The 11,397-nt window shown below is 38.4% G+C and overlaps 1 pseudogene; it reads right to left on the reverse strand.

The window, feature by feature from the left end:
- Positions 1-2,975: 2,975 nt before the first annotated feature.
- LOC103090115 (F-box only protein 3 pseudogene) lies at positions 2,976-5,400 on the reverse strand (annotated as a pseudogene).
- Positions 5,401-11,397: the final 5,997 nt, after the last annotated feature.

The raw sequence follows: 11,397 nt of genomic DNA on the forward strand, positions 1-11,397 counted from the left end.
TTTCCTTTAAAATATCTTCAAAATTACTATAGTTATACATATGCATTGTAATAAATACAGATAATATTAAGAGGGAAAACAAAACTTAAAAAAATCACTATATATAATGGAATATTATTATATATAATACTTATAATATATATAATATTATATATATATATTTGAATATTATTCAGCCATTAAAAGAAGGAAATCCTGCCATTTGTGACAACATGGATGAACCTTGAGGGTATTATGCTAAGTGAAGTAAGTTAGACAGAGAAAGGAAAATACTGTACGATCTCACTTATATGTAGAATCTAATAAAACCAAACTTATCGAAACAGAAGATTGGTGGTTGCCAGGGACTTGGGGGTGGGGGATATAGGGAGATGTTTGTCAAAGGGTACAAACTTTTAGTTATAAGATGAATAAGTCCTGAGGATGTAATGTACAGCATGGTGACTATAGTTAATAATACTGTATTGTGTACTTGAAAGTTGTTAAGAGAGTAGAGCTTAAATGTTCTCAAAACACACACACACACACGTAACTATGTGAGGTGATGGGTATGTTAGCTAACCCTTTTGTGATAATCGTTTTACAATGTATATTTGTATAAGATCATCACCTTGTATACCTTAAACTTACATGATGTTCTATGTCAAATATATTTCAATAAAGCTAGGGAAAAAAATCACCCAAATTTCTACTATCCCGAGTAAACTATTAATATAATGGTGTTTCCTCTTCCCTTCCCTTCCCTTCCCTTCTCTTCCCTTCCCTTCCTCCTTTTATGGAAAAATGCTATCCATACTGTTTCTTAGGTTTTTTTTCACTTAACAGTCAATTATTAACATATTCCTATGTTATTAAATATTCTTCCACAGCATCATTTTTGATGATTGCATACAGCTTTTTTGTATGAAAGTAACATAATTTAATTAGCAATCCTCTCTTTTGGGGCACTTGTTTTCAATATTTTATATCATAAATATTGTCATTTTGAACATTTTTATGGATAAAATTTTGTGTACAATCATGATTATTTTATTAGAATATATTACAAAAAGTACATTTGTTGAGTCAAAAGATTCATAATTTTTAGCTTTTTAATAAATTTGTCAAACTCCCCTCTCCCTCCCAAAATATTGTTGCTGTTTGTATCATACTGTTGTCTGTTCTGGGCATTAACATTAACATTTTATTTAGTGATTTTGATAGGTACAAAGTTATCTAAGTGCTTTAATTTGCACTTATTTGAGTAATAGTGAGGTTTGACTTTTAAAAACTAAATATTGGCCCTTTAAATTTTCTCTTTTGTGAATTTCCTACTTATTTCCTTTGTCTGCTTTTCCATTACTGTAATCAGTTTTTCCTATTTATTTGTACGTGTGCTTTATATTTTAGTGTCAGTGACTCCTTGTCTGTCATGCATGTTACCAAGCTTTTGTTGTTTGCCATTTGTCTTTAATTTTGATTTTGTTGATATACGTACAATTTAAAATTGTATGTAGCCAAATCTAGCTACAACTTGAAAAAATTGTCTTTGGTATTATCTTCCAGTAATTTTGTATTGATATAATTAAATATTTAAACCTTCCAGAACTGATTTTTTGTGTATTACTGAAGCCAAGACCTCACTGGATTGGTTTCTTATTCCCGTCCTTCCACATTCATGTCAGTGAGAGCAGTCATGCTCAGGGCCAGGAGGCTGAGTTGGAAATACCATTGTTCTAACTAGTGTGGCATCCACAGCATACATATCAGTGAAGCCAGAGGAACATTCTGATAGAATTTGTGTTTGCTCTGATCTCATCTTATTTTCTTCTGCATTTTCATCATCATTGTTTTTTTTTTCAGTTGAGATAACCACTTCCTTCCCTTTTTTCTGAAGTTCACTTTAGTGAGCTCAGTGGGTGCTACAAACTGGCTAAATCTAGTTAAAAAAATCTAGCTGAGCCCACAGGCATTCCTTTCTATTATAAAGGCCTTAATATTTTTATTATTTTAGCTCAATAGCATTTTTTTTTGCTTATTAATATTAGTTTATGGGAAATAGGCAATTACACAAAATACAGGATTGGAACCAAAATTTGTTTTCAAAATGTGAGTTTTGAGACTTGGAGGATTTCATTCGAAACTCTTATTTATATAATTACAAAAAAATTCATGTTTCAGGAAAACATACTTAATTTTAACATTATCACAAAGTTGGACAGTCAAGTATTTTAAGGGTAAACAAAACAGAAGCAGTGTTTACAAATTCAGACTACATGAGACATTGTGGAGACTCTTTTGTTAGTCAACAACACAATACATAATTTTACACACTACACTTCAAAAATGATGCATCTGTGAACAATATGATAAAGGTCATAGTGTTGAAGACTTTAAATTCAAGGTTGGTAGAGTTGAAGACTAAATTCAAGGTCAAAGTCATACTAACAGACTTTAGATTCAAGGTTGTTGTGATGAAAACTCTAAATTCAAGGACAGATTGTCTAAGAAAGGACAAACAACTAGCATTCAAGCTGTTTAGTCAATTAGTTCCCTGTGAGTACAAAATATATAGGAATCACTAAATGGATTAGCCTAATTACAAATTCTGTTCATTTCTAAATAACTTATAAGTCTTTTCACAGAATCACTGTCACATATTTTCTATCCTTGTGTAGGTGTTTCTGCCTCATTTTAAATCCTTATTCAAAACAATTCTCTCCCATTTCCATATTTTTATAAGTATAAAATATTTTTAAACAAAGAAATGTCTGTTCTAGACATTTCTAGAGAACTATTTTCCCACTGGAGAAAAAAAAGATTCCCATTTCCTCCTCTACCTCAAAAACACAAAGCAAACCCAAACAATCCAGTTCCTAAAGTAGTATCTCATAGAACCCAGGGCCTGGCACGATATTTCATGCTAGTTTTCCTGCTATAAGCTGAGAACAGTTTGATTATTTACATTATTGAGAAATTTGTTCAACAGGCTGGATTCATCCCAGGGCTTCCACCAGCAGAGGCTTGCTTAAAAAAAGGCGAGAGCAGTGGCATCTTTGAATGGGAGCATCAAAGACTCTGTCTCTCCTCCTAGTATTCTTCATCAGATTCATCCATATCTGCCAAATGGTCATAATCGTCTACTTCCTTCTCCTCCTCTTCTTTCTCTTGCATCTCTTCCTGTTTATTAGGACCCATTTCCAATCGAGCTATAGACACCCTGAGTGTCGGACATGCCATATGGAATCAGGGAATGGTGACATTAAAGATCTTGTCTTTAAAGTAAAAAAAAAAAAAAAAAAAAAGGAAGAAAGAATATCCTTCCATATAGCGTGATGTTATATATGAATATACAACTTGTGTATTCATATACGCAGCCTGGACTGATTGGAAATTTACCAACAACTCCAGGTCCTTGAACATCTTCCTCATCACCTTTATTTTTTTATTTTTTTTTTTAAAGATTTTTTTGATGTGGGCCATTTTTAAAGTCTTTATTGAATTTGTTACACTACTGCTTCTGTTTTATGTTTTTGGTTTTTTGGCTGCAAGGCACGTGGGATCTTAGCTCCCTGACCGGGGTTCGAACCTGCACCCCCTGCACTGGAAGGCGAAGTCTTAATCACTGGACTTCCAGGAAAGTCCCTTCACATCACCTTTAGCATTTTTTAGTCTCCAGTAGCAACTGTCTAACTGACAAGCCTTCTCAGGAAGTGCGTCTTTTGACATTTCATTCCTGATTTGGTATGTGAAGAAATAGTGGGGTGGGTGTACAGAGCTGAGTTCCTGCAGAAACGATGTGGAAACTGAAACTGTAATATCCCCAGTCATTGCTACACACTCTGGATCATAAACATATCTGAAAATTTGGTCTCTGATGATAGGGAAGCCACCTGATACAACATTGTTGACATAAGAAGTAAACCAGTCAGTAAAAGTAGCACCTACGATAAACATGTCAGTAGCAGCTGGACTCTGAGCCATTTGGTCAGACATTTGGTAGTTAGGTAGGAGATAGATGGGCCCTTGGGCTGGACAGCTGGTGTTTGTCAAGTGGAGTAAAACTGAAGCTTTGTTCTCACGCAGACGCTCCAAGGACAAAGCTAGTTGCAGAAGCTGAGCTCTGCTGAAGTAAAGAGATAAGATGACCACTCCTGAGGTCAAGGAAAACTTCCCTGTCTGCACATGTGCAGGAAGCCTCCTTGGGGGTCAAAAAGGGAGGGGACGCCACCCCATAATAAGTGTGGACATACCCCCCACAGGCCTCTGGGGTGGGATCCATCTTAGCAAAAAGTTGTGCACGCATGTCGGGGAGGGTCCTAGGGCAGGTCAGGTGTGAAGATAGAAATAAGAAAATTGGCCAAAGGTAAACAAAAATCCAGAAGGACTGTCCCATATAAGTGATTTAAATCACCTCTTTATTGTGCTACTCATTTAGGATGCCCATACTCTTTCTCTCTGGGTGTGTATTTCTGCCTTGCTTCTGACTTAAATAAACAAACTGTTTCTCTGTGTGCTCACCCACATGTTATGCTGTATCTCTAATAATAAACTTTGTACCTGTTTCTACAATTTTTGCCTCCTTGAAATATTCTTGCTTTCAAACAGGGGAAAGAGCCAGGGCCACTTTGCTGCTAGCCTCTAGTGCCTGGTGGTCTAGCCGCTAGGATTCCTGGTTTTCAACTCAGGCGACCCACGTTCAATTCCTGGGCAGAGAACTAAGATCTCTCTTCAGGACCACTCATTGCTCTCTCTCCAAGATCAGTAGAAGACTTCATTTTTGTTTCAGCCCTTCCACTGCTACGTACCGACTCAAACCAGTATGTATGCAAAAAGTTAAAGGGAGAAAATATTTCAGTCCCTGTCTCTGCCGGAAGCCTCCAGCAGCTGTATAGATGTCTAACAAATCCTCAGAAAGATAGTGATCAGACAGCGCCGTGCTTCCCAACAACCCAGGAACCACTAACTTCTGCCCATTGTGGATATGACAGTAACATCGATAATCATCTGGAAGTTTGAAGCCCATCTGAGCTTCTGCAGCATCTAGGTCTTCTGCTTGAGCACTCTGTTTCAGAGAGAAAACCATCTGGACATCTGGGTTACAAATATTTCTTGAGATCATCCCAGGCCTTTGTAATAGCAGCATAATGGTCAGTATATCTTCCTACATCAGAAAAGTATCAGTGAAGAGGGATTTCCAACACTGGTTCTGCTGTGTTTTCTCTTCCTCAGGTATCAGCCAGTAGTTTTTGCAATGTCTTCTCCACAGCGGATCATGACTTGATAGCTGACTAAGTCTTTAACTGACATAGCAACAATTGATTAGGTCTCGGTAGTCCAAGAAGGATAAGATGAGGAGCAGGGAATCGGTGGGCAGTGATTCCAGGGTCAGGGGCGCTGACTGGTCTCCATGGCCGCCATCTTGCCTGGCCCCTTGCAGGCCTGGCTCCACGCCCCCCACCCCAGACCCCGCAGCCACCACCCGCCTCCACGGCATTTGTAAACTGTGCATTCTATCCATGATGGGTATCAGATGGAGGTAGCTCATCATTAGCTCCAAAGCCCTAGAAATCTTTTTGTCTCTAAAGAGGCAACATGTAAGTGAATACTGTTGTGAATACCCAAGTGAATCAGTAAGCAATTGTGATATGATGGAATCTGCCACTGATTCCTGATATAAAATTGTGCAAGGGAAAGGAACTAACATTTATTGGGAACCAGATATTGTACGTACCTTTACATAATTAAGTCCAAACTACAGTTTTGCCAAGGTTACATATTGGCAATCTGATTTTCAGAAGAAAAAATTGAAGCTAAGGGATTAATCAGTTTGCCTGGAGTCACGTAGCTGGTACAAGGTGGAGCTGACATTGAAATAGAGCTCTTAAAACATTTAGGCCACTGAGGATCATGCCTGCCTTTATCATAGTTCAGTAATCAACTGAACTCTTGGCTCAAGAATATACCTTAAATGCCAAGATCAAGTAGCAGATGGGTGTGGTATTGGATAATCTACGTCTATGTCCTCTGAGGTACCCAAAGTTAGAACATAGTTATTTTGTGGTTGCTTCCTCTGTACCTAGTTCATTGATGGTCAGTAAGTCTCAGGAATCTGACTGCTCCTGTACTTCTTTCTTATGTAGTCTCAGAATTTCTGATAAAAAGGAGTTAATACTTACTAGCCACAGATTTATAGTTCTAGAACCACTGACTTAGATCATCTAGTAATCTTACTTTTAATTTTTAACACACATACTACTCTAATGGGAAAAAAAGTTGACCTTACCAAAATTCATTGCAAGACATACTTCTTAGACAAGACAGTAATGAGGCAATGTCTGGTTCCTGTTAAAAGTGAAAAATAAATGATTCATAACCCAAACAAAAGTATAGACTTTATCATAAACATCATTACCCAATGCATTGTCAGTAGAACATGCTATGAGAAATATGAAATGAGACCTTTCTTTATACCTTAATTTAATTTAGTTGTCACTTGAATCCTTCCTAACAGTTTAGAATCCAACCTATTTTAAAGTGGCTAGAGAAGGAGAGATACATACTCACAACGGGAAGGAGTTGCCATATTTATCCAAAGTTCACACCAGGAAGGGACCAGTGTGTTGTTTGTTTTGTTCATCGTTATATAGTTTTGTCTCCACAGACGTTTGAATTTCATGCTCAGAATTAAAAGTAGTAAAGTGCCAACAAACATCAGTGTTTCTGAGAAAGCTATGCAAGATTTCAAATCTAAATGTTGCAAACATTATTCCTTTCTTCCTTGTTTACCTTAATCTGTTTTCCCTTTCTGTGGAAACTAGCTCTTGTTTTGAAATCTGACATAGTAATAGATGGTTGCAAAGGAAAACAGGAGAAAACAAATATTGTTTTAAAATATTACTTATACGCCTGAGTATAATGTGTTTATTATTTTTAAGCCAAGCATTTGTTTCACTTGTTTGGAAAAATAAACTCTGTGCCACAGTGCATTGCCTACTAGTATTTTATAGAGCCGTGTATGGCTGGTCAGTTATTTTGGGGGTTGATGGGTGGAGGATAAGAATCTCATGCAAAAGACATATATAGGGTAGCATAAAATGAAATTTACTTATCAGTAAGAGTCTGAGGGGCAGCCTGATGTAATGGAAAAAATCCTGGATTCAGAGTCAGGAGATCTGTGTAAATGAGAGGTGGTTGTGTTGGATTTCACTTTGAAATATTCTGTGACAGGAAATGGACTTGGGAGAGGAAGGAAGAGGAACTTCCGGAACTTCAGAGTGGGACCGTGAACATTAAACAGAAAGGATAGCTCTGGACAAGCCTGTGTCCTGTCCTGATGTCCTGTCCTGTGGAAAGATTATTACTTGCGGAGAACTGGGCATGTGAATGAACCTGAGGATGTGACCTTGGGACCCTGTCTGGTTTTGGTGGGGAGTATGCTTGGTTAAGTGCAACCTAATTTCTTCCTGGAATCATCCTTGCTTGTCTCTTTAAAGACTATGAGGCCAGTCAGGTATCTATACTCTGCTGGTGGAAGTGACTGGAACCAGAGACTCAGGTGACATCATCTGGGAAACAAATGTAGGTTGAGAAAAGGAGAAAATCCAAGGTCACCCCAAAGTTCAGAGATTGAGTAGAAACGGAGGAGCTCAAGAGTGAAAAAAAAAAAGTCCGGTGAGGTAAGAAGAAAATTACGAGAGTGGGTGACACTAAGGCCAAGAGAGGAAAGTGTTTCAGGAAGTAGGAGTTGGTCAATAAAGCTACATGTTGCTAAAAGTCTCAGTAAGATGGAGGCTCAGGTGTGTCCGTTAAGTTTGGCAACATCAGGTTATCAGTGACCTGACTAGAAAATGGAAGGATCAGAAGCTTGACTGGAGTGATCAAGATGAGATTGGGAGGTAAGAAAGTGGAGACAGGAGGTATAGTTACTCTTTTGAGGTTTTTGCTGTATAGAAAAGGAAAGAAATGTGGTGAAAATTAGAGGGTACTTTGGGTCAAGGGAGGGTGATTTTTAAGACCAGGTAAACTAGATCAGACGAGACGGATTCAGAAGAGTGGAAAAAATGGATGATGCAGGAGAGAGAAGGCAAAACTGCAAGGTAATGAGAGGATGTGGATCAGGAGATCCCAGTGGAGCAGGTGGGCTTTTTTTTTTTTTAGAAGAATAGACACAACTAAGTAATGTCAGGAAGGAAGGTAGAAAGAATAGGTACAGAAGAAAGATAAACAGAAAGACAAGGGAACATTTAAATTGCTTCTTATTTCTCAGGAAAATATGAGGTGGGGTCAAGGGCTAAGGTGATGTTTGAAGAGAGAGGAGGAAGTATGTAATAGTTGTCTACGAGAGTTGGAAAGCAATGTACTGGGGAAGTGTAAGTAGAGTACGTGTCGGGAAGTATCAGGTACCCATTTGTGACTCTGAGTCATGAATTTATTGTGGAACTAATTAGGGGTATTAAATAGTTTTCTTTTGTGTGTGTGTGTGTTAGTTTCTGCTTTATAACAAAGTGAATCAGCTATACATATACATATATCCCCATATCTCTTCCCTCTTGCGTCTCCCTCCCTCCCACCCTTCCTATCCCACCCCTCTAGGTGGTCACAAAGCATGGAGCTGATCTTCCTGTGCTATGCAGCTGCTTCCCACTAGCTATTGATTTTACATTTAGTAGTGTATATATGTCCATGCCACTCTCTCACTTTGTCCCAGCTTACCCTTCCGCTCTCTCACTTCCTTCCAGCTTACCCTTCCCCCTCCCCATGTCCTCAAGTCCATTCTCTAGTAGATCTGCATCTTTATTCCTGTCCTGCCCCTAGGTTCTTCAGAACCTTTTGGTTTTTTTTTTTAAGATTCCATATATATGTGTTAGCATACGGTATTTGTTTCTCTCTTTCTGACTTACTTCACTCTGTATGACAGACTCTAGGTCCATCCACCTCACTACAAATAACTCGATTTCATTTCTTTTTATGGCTGAGTAATATTCCATTGTATATATGTGCCACATCTTCTTTATCCATTCATCTGTCGATGGGCACTTAGGTTGCTTCCATGTCCTGGCTATTGTAAATAGAGCTGCAATGAACATTGGGGTACATGACTGTTTTTGAATTATGGTTTTCTCAAGGTATATGCCCAGTAGTGGGATTGCTGGGTGGTATGGTAGTTCTATTTTTAGTTTTTTAAGGAACCTCCATACTGTTCTCCATAGTGGCTGTATCAATTTACATTCCCTCCAACAGTGCAAGAGGGTTCCCTTTTCTCCACACCCTCTCCAATGGCATTTTTCACAGAACTAGAACAAAAAATTTCACAATTTGTATGGAAACACCAAAGATCCTGAATAGCCAAAGCAATCTTGAGAAAGAAAAACGGAGCTGGAGGAATCAGGCTCCCTGACTTCAAACTATACTACAAAGCTACAGTAATCAAGACAGTCTGGTTCTGGCACAAAAACAGAAATATAGATCAATGGAACAGGATAGAAAGCCCAGAGATAAACCCATGCACATATGGTCACCTTATTTTTGATAAAGGAGGCAAGAATATACAATGGAGAAAAGACAGCCTCTTCAATAAATAGTGCTGGGAAAACTGGACAGCTGCATGTAACAGAATAAAATTAGAACACTCCCTAATGCCATACACATAAATGGTTTTCTCTATCAAACTTCAGTTTCTAGAATATGGCCAGAGTTGAGTTGAAGCAGATTTGATGTTCCAGGAAAGTAGGAAGGAGGGAGAGAGGGGGAGAGTGATTTCTTGGGCATGGAAGATAATGAGGACATGAAGGGTGATGAGCTGAGAAAAAAGTCATTGGTAAGTGGGGGAGTGATCAGGACATTGATATATGTGCTCTCTAAGGAAGTGGAAGTGAGCGAATTGTAGGCCTATGGTATGGGCTTCAAACGAGCTGCGTATTTTAAAGAAAAAAAGGGCAAATGAAAGCTTTGAAAGTAGCACTGGGAGCTAGCAGGACACCAACCAGCATCTGAAGTTCATGGGCTGTAAAGAAAAAAGCAAACTCTGCTTTTGTCCTTAGGAAGAATAAGATTTCAATTAGAGAAAGAAGGTGAAGGAACCATTCAGAGAAAGGGAAGACAGACTGGGGATTCCATATGGCCCAGTGAAGAAGAGGGTAGAGAAGAATGGAGAGGGTGGACATAGGACTATGGGATCCAGACTGGAGGGCAATGGGTGGATGAATGATAGGACATTAGAGTTCTGAGAGTGGTTGAACAGAAAGGGATATAAGGCATGAGAGGTTAGTCTTGATGGCCTCTTAATGGAAGGCCCAGCAGTTCAGATCTGTCTCATAATATAACTATACGGAACAGGGAACTGTGGACAAAAGATACTGTACAGGCTTCCTTGGGTTTCTGGACTCTCTTGGGGTTATTACTACTAACTAGCTGCATGCTCTAGTTTTGCATGGGCAAGTTCTTGTCTGGCTCTCACTTTATTCATGTACAAAGTGAGTCACTTCCCAGGACTCATGTGCTGTTTTCATTTTCTGAAATGGCCCTTACTTTGTTGCCAGGCTGTTGAAATCCTAACCGTTCTTTAAGAATCCTCTCAGAAGCCATCTCTACCATTAGGCTTTTCTCAGTTTCATCACCCGTTTCAACCAGATGTGACCTTTATGTTCTCAGAATCACTGTAACACTGTCTGAACTATCCCAATGGCAGATATCAGTCTTCCAAATAATACAGTTATTTGTGTTTATCTCTCATCCTTGTCAAAAACTCCATGAGATGGGAAATGCAATACATTCTTTTTGCTCAAGTAGATGCTCAGTAAGTGACTTTCGAATGAAGTCACTCACTGAGTCAGTAAAGCATACTTCTGGAGGACACAACAGTATTGAAGTAACAGAGACTGTTAGAAAGAAAACGTGAAAAATACCTTGTATGATACTTCAAATTTGCACGGGACATTTCAGTAAGTAGAAAATGCAAATTTACTACGTCTAAGAGTTGTTTGTATGCCTCTTGCTACAAACTTGAAGCAATTACAGATACAGTAAAGCTATTAATAGAGGCTTAAGGAATCCTGTCATGTTAAATGGAAAATAACAGAGGAAGAAAGGAGGAGGTGAAAATTCATATATTAAAAGACTATTGGAAATACAAGGAAAGCTAACTGAAAGAAATAATATAATTCCTAGGCTTTAGGCTAATGGTTGTCTAAAAATATATCTGTATTGGGAAGTGTATTAGTTATTGGTCTGTGAAATTGCATGACATGATTTGGAATGTGATGTTGCTTTGTCTTTTAAGCAGAGTATTTTTTAAAAAAATTATTTACAGGCTACATTTAAAAAATTGAAATATAATTGACAGCTAAAAATAGTATATGTGGGCTTCCCTGGTGGCACAGTGGTTGAGAGTCCGCCTGCCGATGCAGGGGACACGGG

This window comes from Lipotes vexillifer, unplaced genomic scaffold (assembly GCF_000442215.2).
Source record: "Lipotes vexillifer unplaced genomic scaffold, Lipotes_vexillifer_v1.1 scaffold343, whole genome shotgun sequence".
Lineage (NCBI taxonomy): Eukaryota > Metazoa > Chordata > Mammalia > Artiodactyla > Lipotidae > Lipotes > Lipotes vexillifer.